Source organism: Manacus vitellinus, unplaced genomic scaffold (genome assembly GCF_001715985.3).
Source record: "Manacus vitellinus isolate BGI_N305 unplaced genomic scaffold, ASM171598v3 scaffold_61_pilon, whole genome shotgun sequence".
Lineage (NCBI taxonomy): Eukaryota > Metazoa > Chordata > Aves > Passeriformes > Pipridae > Manacus > Manacus vitellinus.
Genome location: NW_021940696.1, coordinates 91981 through 109439, shown reverse-complemented (window position 1 = coordinate 109439; position 17459 = coordinate 91981). Strand labels below are relative to the sequence as shown.

At 39.3% G+C, this 17459-nt stretch overlaps 1 protein-coding gene across 1 annotated transcript in view; it reads left to right on the top strand.

Annotated features, from left to right (window-relative positions):
* Positions 1–506: 506 nt before the first annotated feature.
* The window catches only part of LOC103767490 (catenin alpha-2), a gene marked incomplete at its 3' end in the record, with an annotated part of 99920 nt that continues 82967 nt past the window's right edge, over positions 507–17459 (top strand). The window contains exon 1 of the mRNA XM_029963705.1: positions 507–546. The remainder of the gene's footprint in view (positions 547–17459) is intronic.

The following is a 17459-nucleotide window of genomic DNA, read 5'->3' as shown; positions in this document are numbered from 1 at the left end:
GAAAGCTGGATTTAGACAGATGGAGAGTACAAACACAGGCTGAGTGAGAATCAATCACCAAAGTAAGGCTTGGAGACAGGAATCCATTCCAGTCCCAACCACTTGAGTTTCCTCACATGGTGCAGCCAGAGGAGGTTGAATGAAAGCACCGAGGAACCAGATCTTTGCAAGAGTTTCCTTGCAGGTGTCCAGTGCAGCTTTTGAGAAAGTGCAACATTACCTGTGTAACAATTTAGTCAGCTGCTTTATGGGATGTTTAAAGCTGAAGTCAATGTCCTGTTGCAAAAAGCTTATTTTCAGTAATTCTTTAGCTCCAGGGCTCAGTCAAGCAGCTGCTGTTGTTTCTCACTCTGCCAGCTCCTGAGCTGTGCTCTATTGTTTGTGCACAGCCGATCTATTCTAAATTAACTTTCATTTTAAAAATACTTATTTCAAAACTGTTTTTTTTCCTTTTTGTTTCATCGGTTCATTGTGCACCTGAACAAGTACTTGTGTGAGCAGAACTCGGAGCAGGGCACGGGGATGGGAAGAAGGGGTGAGGAACAGGTGGGTGCTGCTGAAACCTTCGGTGCTGCAGGAGGAAAGGCTCATTAAACTGCAGCCCAGTAGGTGTGTGAGTGAAGTTTTGAAAAGCTTTCAAAGTGAAGGTGAGCAGTGTGATGCAGAGAGGTGATTCAGTTAGTGGAAGAAGTTTGAGAAAGCACTGACTTCACAAAAACCTGAAGTATCTTTGTAATAGTTTTCTGAGTGCATGTGATGGAATAAGATTGCTGCTAGCAGAGAGCACAGACAGCGAGGAACAGGAGGATAACATCAAGAAGAGGAGGGGAGGAAGTATAGCTTTGGGCATATGGATGAATCAGAATGTCATAAGAGTAATATCTGGAAGATATAGGTGTAGGTTGGATTGGACAACAAAAGAGGAAACCCAAAAATAGCACCTGTATAATAGGAGAGAGAGAGAATAATTTCATTTGGACTGTGGGTGTGATTATCCAGGCACAAGGTAGAGAAGCCACATGACTTCCTTCTGTACCTCTCGAGTTTCTTGGTAACAGAAATGCTCTCAAATCTTGAGTATCCAACCTGAATGCAGCATGGCAGTTCTGTGGTTTTTCATATGACCTTTCAAACCTTTCAGTCATTCCTTTCCACTCTCTTTAGAAGTAGCTTGGTTTCCTTTCTTGATACTTTTTCTTTTTTTTCCCTTTTTTTTTGTATTGCAGCAGTTTTCCTGAATGATCCGAATTTACCAAATCATTCACATTTTGTGGCCGAACTATTTTCAGTGTTCTCTTTATCTTTGTGGTGTTTGCAGCTTTTATCACTTCGCCTGTTATATCTTTCCTTTTTTTTTTTTATTTTTTTATTCTTCCTTCTGTAGAAAATGTAAGATACCTGGGAAAATACTTTATTTCAGGTAATGGATTGCCAGCCTAAACAGGCTGAAAAACTTTTCTTCTGCCTGAGAAATCTTAGCAACATCTAAGCTGATTCTCTTGAGGCAGGTAGATAATTGATTGTGGCAGGAAGACGTTTGTTCTGGAAAAGACTTGTAGGAGGTAGTTAAAGCATTTGATTTGATCAATACTCCTTAGCCCTGGTGAAAGAAAGGTAAAGTAGGAAAACATCCTTTTGAGGGGTTATTTTGGTCACCTGGATATTGATGTCTTTGCCAGTAGTTCCACATAAAACTTGGGTGTGCAGATATTCTTAAATCTTAAATCTTCTGGTTCTGTAGCAGTGAACATTTATTGCCTTGGGAGGGGCAAAGTTTACATGAATATACTCTATATTGATACTTTGGAGCAAGTGAAAATTTCGTTACTTGATAGTTTTCTAGAAGTTACCTGCAAGGCTAAGCATGCTTTCTGCAGGAAGGCTGAAGTCATAATTAAGTCAACATTTGAATGGAGATGTAACTGATAATTTCAATAATTTAGGTTGGTTGTTTATTGCTGAATTCATGGTGTTAGTCAAAAGCTGGAGAAAAATATGAATCATCGTCAGATGTATTAGTTTTTGCCCTCATGCATGCTTTTGAAGGACCTCTAAATTATACATGTAAGTTGGCACAGAAAATCATCAGGTGGAACATATTACATTAATTTTTGATATTAACCCCCCCCAGCCCCACCCACTAAATCTGGGATGACCTAAGTATAATTCTGTGGAAGATTTCATGCAGAACATGCTTGTGTGATGGGAACTTAGGTTCATTGAAGAAATTTGTCAGAGTTAAAAGAATTTAAATGTTAAGGATGAAAATGCCTCTGTAGTCAAATTTGCTTTTTAGAAAAATGATTGGATTTTAGAACCATTATACAAATTAGCAAATTTACAAATTAGCAAGTTTAAGAGAGTTAATTTTCCATTTCTAGGATAAGATAAGCATAGTGAAGCTCTTCCATGGTGAAATTGTGGTATTAAAAACTATTCACAAATACCTCTAAAGTCAGCAGAGCGTGCTCATGATTTACAGAAAATAAGCAAATGACCAATAAACCACGGAGACCATTTGTGTAATATTGCTGTAAACGTCTTTCATTGTAAAAAAAATAAATATTTATTGAGTTGAAAAGAACTCCTGATTTGCCTAAATGCTGAATTTTCTGTCGGTACAGCAAACTTCTTTATGTGACATGAAGATCTTAAATGATTAAGAAGTCTCATCTGAGACCTGCAAAGGCAAAGCTGGAATAAAAAGATAGTTGCTGTTAGAGACAGAGGGATTTCTTCTTTTCCTTCATAGAATCATAGAACTGTTGAGGTTGGGAAAAACCTCAAAGATCACTGAGCCCAACTGTGGATTTGATGGCAAATTCATGGCAAATTTAACTGTGGGGTTGACGAAGGAAAATCCTGGGCCTATTATTAGGTACAAGAAATAATTGTATCAGATGTATTAAATATTTTAATTTGGAATTGGAAAAAAAAAGTGGTGATTTCATTTTTTTCCCCCTCCTTCTAATTATAATAGATCCCTCTAAGCATTTAGAGTAATAGCATTTAATGTAACCAGGAATTCAAACCAGCAAGTTCATTAGATAAGTTCCAGTTCAGTGGCGTCTGAAATTTAGTCCCATTTCTTCCTCCACCAGTTTTGTTCTGACTCAGGTTAATAACAGTTTGTTAATTTGCACACACCAGAAAGTGTAAAATTAAAAAATTGGGACCTGCAATGTGCAGTTCACCTGTTTAGTCTCTGTATGTTGCTCCCATAATTCGGGCACCCTGTCCAGGGTCCCTCTCCAGCTCCCTTGGAGCTCCTTTAGGCACTGGAAGGGGGTCTAAGGTCTCCCTGAAGCCTTCTCTTCTCCAGGCTGAACAACTCCAAATTTCCCAGCCTGTCTTCAGAGCAGAGGGGTAGTTCTGCAGCAAGAAAAACAAATGGCTTACAAAGTTTTTTTTGGTTGGATTTTTTTTTTGATTGGGGTTAAGTTTTGGGCTATAGACATTTTTTTAACCTTTAGGATTTTTAGTTGTGTTAAATTTTGTTATTTGACTGTGGATATGAAGCTGATGTTCTTGGAAAATGTAGATCAGGAATCTGTAAGTGATATCACAAATTCATTTTTCTAAGAGAAATAGATGATAATCACACTCTTTTTTAAAGTGATATCACCATTTCTGTCTAAAACAGAGAAAAATATGTATTTTCATGAGACAGCTTTTCTGAGTAATTTGCTTAATCTGCTCCTTTTTTGGTGTGTGTATAATTATTATCATATGATTGCCAGCATTATTTAATTTCTGTAATTATCAGTGTTAAAATTAAAAGCCTTGCTTTTCTGTCAGGCATTTTAACCAATTTCTCCTCTGACAGATTTCCCTTTCTTCCTTTAGTCTGTTGATTGAAAAGGTTGGCAGATCTGTAGAATATGGAGTTTATAGATGCATAGTGATTTTCATATATTAAGGAAAAAAAAAAATCATCACTCTTTCAGTTCTGATTATTCCTGTATTATTCCAGAGTTTCAGAAATGGGATATTGGGCAGAGTGTCCATGGTTTATGTTACTGTGTGCCATATGGTGGGTTTAGATGCTCTGGAGTGCAGCCTGGCACTGCAGGAGAACCTGCTCCAGAAATCCATACTCTCTTCCAACACGCATTTTTTTAATGGGGATTTGTCATTTCTGCTGTGTATAAATGTAGATGTTTTATTATGAGGTTTTTTTGTTTTTTTTTTTTTTTAAACTGGGAGGTGTGAAAAATGGGAGTTTGGAAAAATCAAATGTACCTCCTTGTTTATTAAGAGATGCTGAGTTGACCATCCCTATTCCCATAAGTGAAGGTGCTTAGGTAAGGGGAGTTGGTTGAAGAATCTTTCTTGGAATCAAAAGTTACATTTGTACCCACGTTTGTACCTCATGTCCAACTCAGTTTTCAGATCCCAGATATGCTTTCCTCCCCTAAAATGAATCTACTGACCTGTGAAAAGCTTCCCAAAGAGCATCTTCCCCACCCCCAGGATTTTCGGACATACAGATTTTTCTCCTTCCACCTTTGGAGTTATTGAATCTCTCACTATCGAAATTTAGATTGATAGGTCCCTTTCTCCTTTCCTCAGGTTCTGCTTTAGGAATTCTCTGAATCATTCCTGTTAAAATCTGTCTCCTCCTTGCTCTCTGAGGCAGCAGGAGCAGGGCAGGGACTGTCCCCCTGCGCTGGGCACTGAGGAGGCCTTGCCTCGAGTGCTGTGTCCAATTCTGGGCCCCTCAGTTTTGGGAGGGTATTTTGGTGCTGGAGCACACCCAGGGAAGAGAATGGAGCTGGGGAAGGGTCTGGAGCAGCAGGAGTAGATGAGGGAGCTGGGGGGGCTCAGCCTGGAGAAAAGGAGGCTCAGGGGGGACCTTCTGACTCTGCAACTCCCTGACAGGAGGGGGGAGCCGGGGGGGTCATCGGGCTCTGCTCCCAGGGAACAAGGGCCAGGAGGAGAGGGAACGGCCTCAAGTTGTGCCAGGGGAGGTTTAGGTTGGATATTGGGAAAATTTCTTCACATGTCAGGCATTGGAACGGGCTGCCCAGGGCAGTGTTGGAGTCCCCATCCCTGGAGGGATTTAAAAGCCATGTGGATGTGGCACTTGGGGACATGGGTCAGTGGTGGCCTTGGCAGTGCTGGAGGAATGGTTGGACTTGATGATCTTAGAGTACTTTTCCAACCCAAATGATTCTGTGATTCCATGATTTTCTCTGCCACAACAAGGGCTGCAGGCAGCCAGGGGGAGTCGGCCTCTGTTCCCAGGGAACAAGGGACTGAACAAGAGGAAACAGCCCCAAGCTGCACCAGGGGAGGTTTAGGTTGGACATCAGGAAAAATTTCTTCACTGAAATGGTTGTTAAGGATTGGAAGGGGCTGCCCAGGGAGGTGCTGGAGTCCCCATCCTTGGAGGTGTTCAAGGAACGACTGAATGTGGCTCTCAGTGCCCTTGTCTTGTTGACAAGTTGGGAATTGCTCACAGGTTGGACGCCATGATCTTGGAAATCTTTTCCAACCTAAATTATTCTGTGATTCTAATGCAAACCAACCACAATCCACACGAGGCAAAGTGCTGCTGTCACTCTGAGTGGCCGAACTCAAATTTACAAGGACCTGAAAGCAAAGGCCAGCAGGGAGATATTTTATCCCACCTTTGCTTTGGAGGCACCGTACGTGAGAAAGGTGCTTAACTCCTTATTTTTAATTTATTGCTCAGCTTTGTCTCAGCTATATTTTCCAAGAAGTTCTGTTACCCTTAAACTTAAGTAAATCCACAATGACTTCAAGTCAGTGCTTTAGAACTACATTTGAGTGTTATAAAATATTTATTTCATTTTTTTTTCTAAGAAGGTAAAGGTTGGAAATAGCTATAAACACCAGCCTGGACTGTGGAATAATGTTTGGAAATAACAGAAATAAATCTTGAACACAGTTCTTTTCCTTGAAAATCTCGAAGGTTCATTTAATAGAGATACTCTTAGGTAGTTAAAGAATAATAAAAAAGTCTTACCCTGTCTAAAAAATGGTTATAGCATAATTAGTATTTCACTGTATCTATTTCTTTCTTTACATATATTTCTCTGTAACATATACAGTGGATAAAACTTTTTAATTTCACTTTGTTTAGATTAGTAATATTCTTACAAACATGAAGGACTTGTTTCACATTTGATATGGAACTTGGTAACCTGTTTGTGTGCCAAGGGAAGTCTGTAATAGTTATCTCTCTGCTTTTATTTTTAATTATTAGATAACGTAGAAGGGCACAAAAATGCTACAAGGAATCTGTGTACCATAAGCACATGCTGCTGGCAGCCACAATTTGAATCTGAAAGGAGATCAACTCTTTTCTGGTATTTTTTGCTGATGTTTTAGGCAGCAGAGCATGTCTTAAACACTTCTTGCTCTGTTTTGCTGCAGGGTAATGTGTGATCTGCAAGTCCCCAAATCGAAGCAATTAGAGTGGGAAAAGACCTATCAAGTTTTACAGATTATTTTCTTGACAATGCAGGAGTTTTACCCCTTAAACAGTGTTTTCAAATTTGTGTGTCTGTTCTAATCACAAATGGTCTTTCCAAACGTCTTTTCCACAGTTTCTAAATATGGATCACCATTGAAAAGTCATCCTGTATCTCCATTTTTGTGGTTTTATTGTTGTACTTCCCATTCCTGTTAAAGAACTGTGATTTAAAAAAAAAAAAAAAAGAAATAAATTGAAGTTTGTTCCATTTTTCTCCTCATCAGTTACTTTCCCTGAGAGGCAAATCATTCTTCTCCATCAGTGACCTCTAAAACTCGTTGATTTGCATTTAAATATGATCTATCATTTACATTCCTAATAAAAAGGGAGTAAAGATGCCACAATAGTCACATTGGAACATTAGTTTTTGTCTATCACTGTAAACCCAATTTATTCTAAACATTGTATCTATGGAAAATACTATCATTAATATTGAAATCAGAAGTCAAAACTTAACAAACTGACCCAGTGTAGTTATATTCTACATTTCTTTTGTGGTCTTTCAGTTTGGCTGCCTGATGGGAGCTGTTTAAATTCCTTTGCCTAATTTTTAATTTTTTAAAATAATTTGCATTTAAAGAGTGCTGGATAATGTTATTTGATAGAGTGATTTTCTTTTTGGTTGAACTTTTGAATGGAAATTTTGATTAAAATGCAGAAACTTGGCATTTAAATGGATCTTATTTAATATATATGGGGGATGAATACATTATTTTTCTTATCATTTAAATCTGTAACAAATGTTATCTGTAGTTATACATTATTTTTAGTATGTGTGTTTGTTATACTTGAAATTTTAGAAATGGTAGATTTCTGTTTATAATACTGATTTTTTTTTTTTTTTTACTGTAAATGCTCGAATGAATAGCAGAAACAAAACTTTCCAGCATTTCCAAATACCAGTTGGTGCCTGAACTTTGACTGGAGATGTGGAATTAGACATGATGTAAATATGATATAAATTCTAAAGCAGAAACATAAATGCAGATGGAGTTCTGACCTCAGTAGCTCCTGCAGAGAAGAAAGGGCACTTTTACATTCTGCCTTTATCTTTATTTTGCATGGGGGTAATACATATACTGAGGATTGGCTTAACATTTAATACATTACTTATTGAAGAAGAACCCAGTAAAATATGATTTTCAAAAGTGTTCCTGGATATAACGTCCAAAAACTTGCAACAAGGGAAAAAAAAAAAGAAAGGTTTTATCCCCAGCTTCGTTATGAATTGATGAATTGCAATTTAAATTAGTTTTGCTCATTAATTTTCATCTCAGTGAGCTGAAGTGCATTGTGTTGATCAGAAGTTCTGAACCTGACGTGGTTGAAGCCCATAAGTGCCGTGTGACAACACGCCCTGGTGTTGATCCCTGGTGTGATTCCTCCTTCAAAATACAACGGGATCTTGTTAATCTGCTCCGATGGAAGAGATCCGTGCGGATTTAATGGCTCATCTCGTGGAACGGGTGTCAAGGACGTTGAGTGACACTTCTTATCTTACTGACTTTAATTTTCGAGGCTCAGTTTAATGTGATATTGATAACTTGCTGACAAAAACTCCCTGTTCTATTGTTTTAAAATCATCTTTCAGGGAAGTGAAGTCAGGTTTCACTCCAGAACTGTGTCAAGCACAAGTGAGGAAGGTGGAGCAAACGCTGTTGCAGTTGGGACTCGCCTGTAGGCAGTTTTTGGTGTGTATATGTCTGACTTTGAGTAAAAAAGACATAACCAGCCATATTTCAGTTGCCTCTGGACAAGTTTTGGGGTTTTTGCCCTTCCTGTAGCTACCCTTACGACCATAAACAGCTTTTGCTATGCACAATATAGAAAATAACCACCATTATTTCCTCCCTAAATGTGACAAAATAAAATCCATCCATCACAAAGCTCGATCACAAACTATTTGATCACTGATTCTGTATTTTAGGGGAAGGGACATGTGTCTGGAAAAATATTTTTCTGCTCTTAACTGCAAATCTTCCCTTAAAAACTGCTTGCTGACAAGAAACCACGGAATCACAGAATCACAAAATGGTTTGGCTTGGAAGGGACCTTAAAGATCATCCAGTTCCAACCCTCTTCCATGGGCAAGGACACCTTCCAGTGAACCAGGTGGCTCAGAGCTCCATCTAGCCTGGCCTTGGGCTTCTTCCATTGGAATTCACTGTAGCAGGATCTGAGGAAAAGCTTTTCCAAACCTGCTCTTTCTTGAAACAAGAGCAAGGAGAATAAAAGATGTGGGAGCACATTTGATGGGCAGTAATTCAGACCATTCCCAGTGTGTCTGTACATGAGTTCTGAATCATGTAAATGTCCACATTAGGTAAAGAATGTGTTCCTGGATTTGGAAATGCTCTGGGAAGCTGGAAAACAGCATGTTTTAAAAGGATTTTTTGTGTGAGGTTGGAAAAGGTTTTGTTTGGTCCTGCCTCTCCTCCCCACTCCTCTCAGGAGTGGATGTTTATTTCTGTTTTGTGTTATTTTTAAGTGACCTCTCACTCTAGAGTAATCTGCTGATTGCTTGATTAAAATTAGATGTTTTGCTTAATCAAATGAGCTTTTTGGCCTTTCTGGCTTTAATTTTTGCTCTTTGTGGAGACCTCAGTGGTGCTGTTGCTGGTCCACATATTTGCAGTTTTTGTAATTCCTGGCTAGGAGGATATTGTTTAATTTTGACAGGCATTCCTGCCTTCCTGTAACCTGAGAACTTGATGTGATTAAAGAGAACATAAGTTGTGCTTTCTATACTTAGGCTTTTCACATTCTAATTTTCCTTTTTTTTTTCCTGGAGGTCACCATTATTTACAGACTTTTTAGTGTGAATAATTTACAGTTCAAGGTCTTTGGACTTGAATAAACTGGAATTTATTTGGTTTTCCTGGTTCTGTTATTTTTTTTATTTTTTTAAAATCAGTGGTTAAAGCACAAAATGAACACCTTGGAGAATCCTCTTCTCAAGTGCCCTGATTTTCTCTCTGCTTGTAAAGCTTCTGTGCTCCCTTCCATCAGTAATTTTGCTTGTTCTATGACTTTGTGATCCTTCTTAGATGGACATATTGCCAAGTCTTCTTTTTCCTTTTCTACCGTGACTTCTTTACACTTCCTCTGGAGGTTTAGATGAATTTCTGTCATTTTTAACACATCCTATTTAAATGTGGTAAAACTTTCCTAACTGAGGCAGCCCAAAGCAAAGGTTGAGGTCTCTGCAGTCACTTGTCTGTCCTTACCAGTACTCAAGTTAATTACCTGTGAGGATTATTTCTGAAGCTGTAAACACATTTGTCTGTGTGCTTTTAATCACTTAACAGTTTCTGTGCTCATTCACTTATAAAAATACTCCTTGTCTTGGTTTTTATTGAACACTTCCCTTTCAACATTAACTAATTGTTTCTTCAGATGTTGCTGGAACATTAGATGCTTTGATGTCTTTGCATTTGAGTGCCATTATCTATCAATGAGTGCAATAAAAAAAACCATCCACCACTACTCTTTAGTGCCTGAAAACCAGAAATTTTTCAGACTGGCCATTATGAATTTTGAGGTAGCTTCAATCACTTCGTTTACGTATCCTTAATTGCTGTTATTTTTTTCAGATTGGGGATTTTAAATTATTTTTTTCATGACTTTTTTCTAAGTAGCACATCTGTAAAAGGACAGTCAGGGGGTGCTACAGCTTCAAGGACACGTGGCAGGCACTCTGTGCTCTGGTCTGGTTGACAGAGTGGGGATTGGTCAAAGTTGGACTTGATGATCTTGAACGACTTTTCCAACCTAAATAATTCTGTGATTCCACGAAGGACAAAAAGACCGAGGGGGTTTAGAGGCAAGAAGGCTGTGTTCTGCTGCTTGGAACGTTTTCCTAGGGAATAAGAGCTCTGGGGTAAGGAAAATACAAGTGGATTTTTTTTCTCCCAGTCTGTGTGAAGACCTGTACCCCTGAGCTGGGTGGTGGGTCGCTGCGACAGCTCCTTAGGGCTGTAAACTCAGGGTGACCATCGCTCTGTTGGGATCACAGAATCATAGAATCAGCTGGGTTGGAAGGGACCTCCAAGATCATCAAGACCAACCCTTGATCCACTACCACTGCGGTTCCCAGACCATGGCACTAAGTGCCACATCCAGTCTATTCTTAAAAAGCTCCAGGGACGGAGGACACTACTTCCCTGGGCAGCCCATTCCAATGTCCAATCACCCTCTCTGTAAAGAAATTCTTCCTAATATCTAACCTAAACCTCCTCTGGCACAACTTGAGACCATGCCCTCTTGCCTGGGAAAAGAGACCAACCCCCACCCGGCTACAACCTCCTGTCCGGGAGTTGCAGAGAGTGAGGAGGTCTCCCCTGAGCCTCCTCCAGGCTGAACAGCCCCAACTCCCTCAACCTCTCCTCATAGGACTTGTACTTGAGTCCCTTCACCAGCCTTGTTGCTCTCCTCTGGACCTGCTTCAGGACCTCAATGTCCTTCCTGATCTGAGGGGCCCAGAGCTGGACACAGCACTCCAGGTGTGGCCTCACCAGCGCTGAGTCCAGGGGAAGAATCACTTCCCTGGTCCTGTTGGCCACACTGTTCCTGATCCAGGCCAGGATCCATTGGCCTTCTTGGCCACCTGGGCACACTCTGGCTCATGTTCAGCTTCCTGTCAATCCAAACTCCCAGGTCCCTTCCTGCCTGGCTGATCTCCAGCCACTCTGTCCCAACCTGTAGCACTGCCGGGGGTTGTTGTGGCCAAAGGGCAGGACCCGGCACTTGGCCTTGTTGAACCTCATCCCGTTGGAATCAGCCCAACTCTCCAGCCTATCCAGGTCCCTCTGCAGAGCCCTCCTGCCTTCCAGCTGATTGACACTCCCCTCCAGCTTAGTGTCATAATTACTCTAGGAAGGGGCTGCCCATTCCAAATCACCATGTGCAGCTCTGTTGTCTGGAGTGAAGTCCTTAAGCCTTGAGGAGAAATTGGGCTTCAGATAGTCTGAGCTCTGGTTCCAGGCAGCTGTTCCCCACGGCATCCTGCTCTGAGTGTGGCTCCTTTCAGGCTCTCTTGATCACAGAGGTGGTTTAAATACTGAACTTCACTGGTGGGTCCCTTCAGCAGAGTTCAGAATTGCAACAGAGGACGGCATGAGACTTTACTGAGGAATAAGGAAGTTTGGGGCATGAATCTGGTGGCTCTGATAGAAGGACAAAGCAGGTCATGTAAAAATAAGCACATAAAAAATACCTTGTGAGGTGCCTACATTCCTCTGTCCCTGATCTCTAGTCTGGTTTACCAGTTTAGCTTGAATTTTCTTGTGAAAGAAAAATGTGTAAGTAAAACTGTTCTTGGAATGTGCCTTCATTCCTAAATTAGAGGAACTCCCTAGTTGGAACAGGCAGTAGGAATTTGCACTGTTGGACAGGAATTTTCTCCTGATAAGAGCTACCTCCCTTTTTCTTGTCAAGAAAACCAATATCAGTATATTTAGCAACAGGGAAGAGCATAGCCAGGTGAATCTTAAATTAATAATCTCACTGAAATGAGCTTATTTTGGAATATTGTGCATGTTGTCAGCTCTGATGTTACAAGCCTAAAAATCCCATATTTTGAGCCTAAGATGATACTAAAGATTTTTCTGGTCACAGTAGAATCAGAATCTGTTCTGAGGTGTTTGAGGCTGAAAGTTTGTTTATCTAAAAGAATGATTACACTCTACATAGTGCACTAATAGTAATACCTTGCAAAGATAGTGTATAAATCCCTAAAGGTTTTGTAAAATTATTTAAATCTTAAAAAATCTAATCTTAAAAAAAAAAAAGGAAAAGGAAATGAAAAAAATTGCAGTTAATTAGTCTAAATATAGGTTTTGCCTTCTTAATCAAAAGCTTTACTCCTGTATCTTTTTGCTGTGGAAAAGTCTTGTTCAGTGTAAAAATCTGTACAGGTTCTGTTTGTGTTTTTACGTGATACCACTGTAGACATTTCAAATATTAAAGCAAATTCTTGCTTGAAATACCTTTAAAATCACAGTTTCTCTAGGAATCACAAAACATTCTTCTGGCAAAGTTTAGTTTTTATTAATATGTTAATATGAAATTCTTCGTGACCAATTTCCACTTGAATGTAGATAAAGAAACCCATCTAGGCAAAGAAGAGCTTTGGTCAAAGTACAAAAAATTGAATGGTTTGAATTACTAGACTGTTCCTTGGAATAGTTGCTATGGAAGTTCTTTCTTTTTTCTCTGTTTTTTTTTGTTGTTGTTGTTGTGTATGCAATGAGGCATTTAAATAACAGAAGAAATTACAGGGAAAGTTTGAAAAATTCAAGGCAACCTTTTAGTGGAAGTATTCAAAACAATCATCAAATTCTAGGTTGCTTAGCACTGTCCCATCCCTTCTTGCATTATGTATTATGCTCACAAATTGACTGTACACTTAAGTGTAAGTGGCATAACAAGTTATTTTCTGGGAAAATTTGGCTTAATAGGATTAATAGGCCACATTAGACATCGACTTTATAGTTATTGTTTTTGTATGTTGCTCTCTCCAGAGCTGGGAAGAATAAAGTTGTTCTTGACCCAGCACAAGGCTTTGAGGTTCAGGTTTCCCCTCAAGCAGTTGCTTCCCTGGCATTTAAAATGAATGGATCCAGATCAAGTGTCCTCAGTAATGGGGATTTCCTCATATAGAGACTGATTTGTTTCCTTAAATCAGCATTATCAACTCTCTAGACCAAAGTTAGTAAACAAAGATCTGGCACTGTAATTTGAGGGTGATTATTATTCATATGGCTGGTACTAAAATGTGGGATGTTGTAACAAGGAAGAAATTCCTTGTGGTAATTGTGAAGGATTATGTGAAATCCAGAATTCAGTTCTGCAAAGTGTATCCCAAACCCTCAGCTTGATATCATAAAGGAGATAAAAATAGATCCAAATCTGACCTCTCATTTATTTGTCTTTTTAGTAAGTACAGAATTAATTTTATTTCCAAACATATAAATGTACCAGGTTCAGTATATGCTTGACTTTAAAGCAAACAAGCAAAAATATAATTATGATGATCAGAAACTGCCAACAGAAAGTAACATGTCTTTGAAATACTATGTTGATGGGAAAACATAGTTTTAAGAAAGTTTTCAAGAGCTACTAAGAGAAGAAAGAATTGGGACAAGTCACCTGGTACGCCAAATTTAGAAGCATTCTCCAAAGATTATTAATAAAGCAATAAGGTGTGTGTGCAATAGAAAGAGAATGGGAAACAGGAGAAAAATAGCTGGCTTTCAAAAAGACCAAGGGTTAAATCACACTTCATTTGGTGCTTTAAGGCACCATAAATTCATCATCAATCTCACATAATAGGAACTCAAATCTTTTTCCCATTGAAGGCAATTGAGAAAATTGCTCATGGTTTCAATAAGGCAGGTTTGGAACCCATATCGTGGGCTGGAAGTGGAGAAAGAAATCCCTGCTCTTCTGAGATCCCTTTGTGTCTGACACACCCTTGAATTGCCAAACTGCTGCTGAAAGCTGCTTAATCTGCAACACTCAGGGTCGTTATTAGAACTTAAATGTGGGTTGACTACAGTACCAGCAAGTAGAGCCTAAAAGAAAAACTAAAGTTATTTAAAATAATCTGAAGAATCGTAAGATATCATTGAGATTGGAGTCTCGGGTTTGTCATTAGGTTCTGACAAAAAACCTGAAAAAAATCCAAATTGTGTCTGGTTCATCTTTAAAATTCGTGTAATATGTAAGTGGTCATTAAATTTTGTTCTGACGAGGTTTTTAATGACTCTATTGAGATGTTACGACTCAAAAGAATGATAAATTGTATGCATTGTTTCAGTTATTGCCATTCAATTGTGCCTTTGCTATAAAGGTGACAGGCTTGAGAGATGGCCCCTTGAGAAACTCATGAGGTTCAACAAGGCCAAGTGCAAGGTCAGGGGTTTGGGGCAATCCCAAACTCAAACACAGGCTGGGCAGAGAATGGGTTGGGAGCAGCCCTAAGGACAGGGACTTGGTGGATGAAAATCTTGACATGAAAGAAAGATGGAGAGGGACTGTTTACAAGGGCCTGGAGTTACAGGACAAGGGGCGGTGGCTTCAAACTGACAGAGAGTGGTTTTAGATTACAGATGAGGAAAAAAATCTTGGTTGTGAGGGTGGGGAGGCCCTGGAACAGGTTTCCCAGAGAAACTGTGGCTGCCCCATCCCTGGAAATGTTCAAGGCCAGGTTGGAGAGGGCTTGGAGCAACCTGGGCTAGTGGAAGGTGTCCCTGTCCATGGCAGGGGGGTGGGACTGGGTGGTCTTTGAGGTCTCTTCCAACTCAAACCATTCTAGGGTTCTGTGACATTTAAAGGAATAATGTCCTCCAAATTTCTGGTGCTTTTTCATTGATTTTACCAATGGAATGTTATTAGAAGAGTATTTGGTGCCAGATTTCTTTGTCAAGACAAGAAAAAAACCAAACAACTGATCATTAACAAAGTTGAAGTATACAAAGTTTTACATATTTAGAAAGTTTAGATATAGTGAAGGGTTATTGTAATTAACCCTCCTTTATTTTTTGGATGAATGTGATACCCAACACTTCAAGTGACCAAGTCCTCTTATTTTGAGTACACCAAAGTTTCATTCTAAATTTTATATATTCTGTTTTCTTGCATAATACAGTACCTGTAAAGCTGAAATCATAATGTTGAATGTCTCACAACCCCAAATTTATTTTCTCTGTCCTTTGGTGAACTGGAAACCTTTTACTTATTTGTTACAAGGAAAAGAGAATGGCACAGGTGAGGTGACATCTTGAAATTACTAAAAGAAATCTAAAGCTTAGGAATAGTTTGAATCAAAATGTCGTAGCTTCTAATCCAGTTTTGTGCCAGTAGCATCCCAACATTTTAACATATGCCCAGAAGGAATATTACTTGTGTTAGAGCTTCTCTCCAAAGGTCCCTGAGGAAATGAGAAGGTAAGTGTGAGGTGTAGGTGTTGTTCTGATGGTAACAGCTCACTGCAAGCTTCTGACTTTGGTTGGAATGAGGGATCCTGGCTGGGATGTGTCTTTCCATGTGGGCACTGTGGAGTTGTGAGCTCTGTAGTCACCACAATTTATTTTACTTTTGGCTACAACGACTTCCATCCACGAGTAGCTTGGCTTGACCTTGCTGTGGTTGCAGCCACCTCGTTGTAACAGGGTGAGCTCATATTCTTCTTGGCTGAAAAATTCAGGCACCACTGAGCTGAACAGTCATAGAAAAGAGGAAATATTTTCTTGGACACAGTCACTGTATTATTCAGTCACTCTATTAAGATTCTGTGTTAATCAACACAATTGGGTGAATTGCATCACTGGCATCCAGAGCTGTCACCTTCTGTAGCCAACCAGGCTCACTGGTGGATGTGTGGGACAGATTCTTTCCGGGTGATGGTCCCAGAAGGGTTTTATAAATACCTACTGCTTCACTGGGAGGTGGTGTCTGTGACTGGCATTAGTGGTGCAGTTCCAAGTTATTTATTAGTGTGGAGGTTCTGCACATTGCGAAACAAATGTTCCTGAAAGGTCAGATGGAATGTATGCAGTCAGGTCTGGCCCTGTTCCCAGATTTCATGAATGAAAACATAATATTGGGCTTGTAAAATCATATCCTTTCTCTTTTAGTGGAAAGTAGCCCTTTTAGCATACTTCCTTTAGAATTTGTAACTGCTTGTGTAATCTGGTGTGAAAAATGAGATACTTTGCTGTTCTGTTTCCTTGGGTACAAGGTTGTCTTCTGTGTGGTCCTTTTTTTTCCAGATGATTGCTTCTTTTGTGTTACAGAGGGATTGCCATTCTCACATCTTGGCGTGAGTAAGCATCTGTGTATCTATGGCAGATACTGAAATGCTTTTCACCCAAAACCTTGCTCAGATGTTTCCTTGGTTCCCAAGTCTTAGGTTTCCACAGTTGGCAAAGGAGAACAAAAAAGAAAAAAAACCCCAGTAGATGTATTGGGAAAAAAATTAATGCATTTTACTGCAGTACAAGAAAATGACTCGGTAGTTTCTATGGGAGTTAAACAGCATAAAGCAAAGCTGAAGTGGTTTATAAAACCAAAATCTTAAGTGAAATACATATATATTTTACCTTGGTTGGTTCTGTTTATTATTTTATGAAATTTAGCTTTTTTTCCCCTGGTCTCCCCTGGGACCTTTCACGAAAAATCTCCAAGATCATAACGTGGCTGTCAATGAGAATTTCACTTTTCATTTTGCTTTTTGAGAGTTACTGGCATATTTTAACTACTTTTCCCTTCCCCTTTATACCTTCCAAAGTAAATAGTCATTAGAGAACTGACTCTGTATTTTACTTATAATCTCGTTTTGAGCATTTTATCCTGTACAAACTACCTATGGAGCCTATACCCAGGTTATAAAAAAAGTAGCTACCTACAAAATCAAGCTGTGGCACCAGTATGTGCCCAGAAGATTCCACTCTGGCTGGTGGAGTCATTAATCAAACATAATTCTTTGTTTTTTTTGATAAAGAAGGGAAGAGTAAGAGTTCAATAAAGGGAGATTTCAGTGATTTGAGTGGACAAATGCTGTGCCTTTTGTTGTGTTTTAGTGAAATTGGAAGTGCCATTCAACCTTATCTGGAAATTCCATCCAGCTCTCCCACGTTCATGAGTTTTAGTACTGCATTGAGCAGAAATAATGTTACCTGTGAAACAGAATTATTGTGCCCTTCAATCACTACATGAGAGCCTGGGACAAACTGGTAGTTTTCCAGCTGAAGAGAAGACGACCTTGGTCATGCAAATGGCAATTTAAATACTTGGTTAAATATCAGAAAGCACATCTCTCTCCAAAGATCTAACAAAATCTTCCAAAACATATATGCTGTTTTCTGGAGGAGGCTGTGCAGACCAGAAGGTATGCAAATATTGGATTTAAAGGTAATTTGTGTAAACTAACACTGCTAATAATTGGACTTTATGT